We start from the raw sequence: 2607 nt of genomic DNA on the forward strand, positions 1-2607 counted from the left end.
TTGGTAACGATGGAACGGTGTCCATTTTTTTGGACACCACGTGAAGTAGTTTTACGAGGTTATTTCGAGCTCAGGTTACCTAGCAACAATTCGAACGAAATCTTAGGCCTCAAAGTTATCGAGCGTGTGGTGAGATGGAGATCGACAAGGGTATTTGCCCCCAAGTTGTGTTGAGATAAATTTATTTTTGTCGTATACTTGTGTTAACTCTTTATTTCTGTATTGAAGATGTAATCTGTTTGGGAACCAGTGACTCTGATTTAGAGGTAAGAAATGGGCGGCGTGAACGAAGCAAATAATTACCAGGATCTTCACAACACGGCCAAACGAACTTTACAGTACCTCAAGTGCTGCAAGCTAAAATCGACTTCTACTCGGAAATAAGATCGTGCCAATACACTTGCACGCCATTTTTCTGATAGGACATTGCCATAAAAATGAAACATTGATTCATACATTTCGTGGAAGCTCCTCTAAATACGACTTTTCAGCAAAAATTAGTGATGAGTAAATATACGTATATAATCATGGGTGAACCGCATCGAAGGGTTAATTAGTAAGAAACAAAAAGTTCCCCCGTCTCCATGGTCTACACAGTCTTCATGATCTGCAGTCTGCAGTCTGCAGTCTGCGTTGTAACACGACAGGGATAAAGTGACGTTTGTAAGAGATACGGAAGTTGTTCTTCCTGTCTAGGCTCTCTTGTGATGGTGACACTTTCGTTTTTAAAGTTGATCATGTACATTGTTTACAACAGTTGACAGATTCTTAACGAGCACATCCTTCCCTTTATGATGCAAGTTGAAGTTGGAATGAAATCATGGACGTTGACACAGCCCAGCATAAACTGGGCGCTAGACATGAAAGTTATCAATCTCCTCGTAAGCGCTTGGTAGTTCCTCGTCGATATATAACAGTTGTGATTATATAAGTTGTCTTAATTTCTTAAATTTTCTAGTAAAATTTCCGACTGGCGGTCATCTAGTTTTGTTGGAATAATTTGGACATATCAACAAAGTTGAAGTGATAAATTGGCCACCGTAACGATTACAAAAGCTGACGTTTCGAACGTTAGGCCTTCGTCGGAGCGAATAGATTCGCTCCGACGAAGGGCTAACGCTCGAAACGTCAGCTTTTGTAATCGTTACGGTGGCCAATTTACCACTTCAACTTTGTTGATATATTCAAATGATTTCGTTACTCCCACCGACGCAGCCCCAAACAGTTTCTTTCGAAACTATCAGCCTTTATTCATTTATAGTTTTGTTGGAGCAATGCTGGCATTCGACCTCACGCAACTTTTAAGTATTTTGAGTCAGCGTAAACCGAGCGCTAGATATGAGAAATATAAATCTCCTCGAGATCGCTGGGCCATTCCTCATCGACATATAAAAGTTGGGATTGTATAGGTTGTCTCGATTTCTTTTAATTAAGTTTTTCGAAACATTTCTTACTGTTGGTCATTTAGTTATTTGAGAACCGTGACCAGAAGTTGACCTCACGTAATTTCTCTGTGTTAACATTTGCAATTTCGGGATCCCACACTTAACCCTAAGTTAGACATGACGGAGCGTTAGACATGAGATTTATAAAACATTACAGGATCGCTTAGTAGTTCATCGTCGACTTATAAGAGTTTGGATAGTGTAAGTTCTCTCAGTTTGTTCAGTAAAATTTTAGAAAAATATCGGACTGCCGGTCACTCAGTCGTTTGAGAACCTTGACCGGCTGCCGATCATGTAACAAGAACATACCAATATACCGCGAAGCAAAACAGAACTTTACAGCTTTCTACAAAACAAAGCTTCATTCTAACCTCAAAGCGAAAATTCGCCAAAAAGTTCTTTTTGTAATACATGTGCTTCCCCCATGCGTCCGTTTCGTGTATTTTTGCGATCCTGAATGTACGTCCGCTCACACTTTTTTTTTTCAGCTTGAGTCATTTGAGTGCTTATTTATCCGTGAATATGAAAACTTCAGCGGGAGAAGAAGGAATTTCGTCCATAAGATGTCGTGTGCGGCACATGCTTATGAAGCTATTTGGATTCTATCCTGTCATCAGTCTACGTCACTACGGAGTCACATGAGATGCGCGCGCATGCTGCTGGTCAGTGCTCGCTTGCTGGTTAGATCTTCACACCATTTTTTTTTTCTGCTCTGTAATCCAAGGAAAATATCCGCAATCCTGCGCTCCTTTGGAATCCTTTCTACAAAATTCCAAGCTAAAGGTACGTGGAAGTCCATGATTGCAATTGTTTGATTTTTCCTCAAATTTCAGCGAAAACATCAGGATGGGTGATTCAAACAATGCCGCTCCTGAAATGGATGAATCGCACGAGGACACCTCAAGAAGCTCACAGAGCGCCAAGGAGGGCAGCCTTAACAAGGCTATTTTCTCAATTAACGAAAATATGGCTAAGATGGCGGCCATTTTTGAGAACATGTGCGACACTAAAAGGCCACCGGCCAAGAAACGAAAGGCTAGAGGTGAAGACAGCATGTCAGCCTCTGACCCAGAGTCAGAGGAGGAGGCTGGGCCCTCAACCTCTCCTCACATGGATGATAATGTTAGCTTGTATGCTAGCGATGAATTGGAGGACGACGATG

Source organism: Stylophora pistillata, chromosome 7 (genome assembly GCF_964205215.1).
Source record: "Stylophora pistillata chromosome 7, jaStyPist1.2, whole genome shotgun sequence".
NCBI classification, from domain to species: domain Eukaryota; kingdom Metazoa; phylum Cnidaria; class Anthozoa; order Scleractinia; family Pocilloporidae; genus Stylophora; species Stylophora pistillata.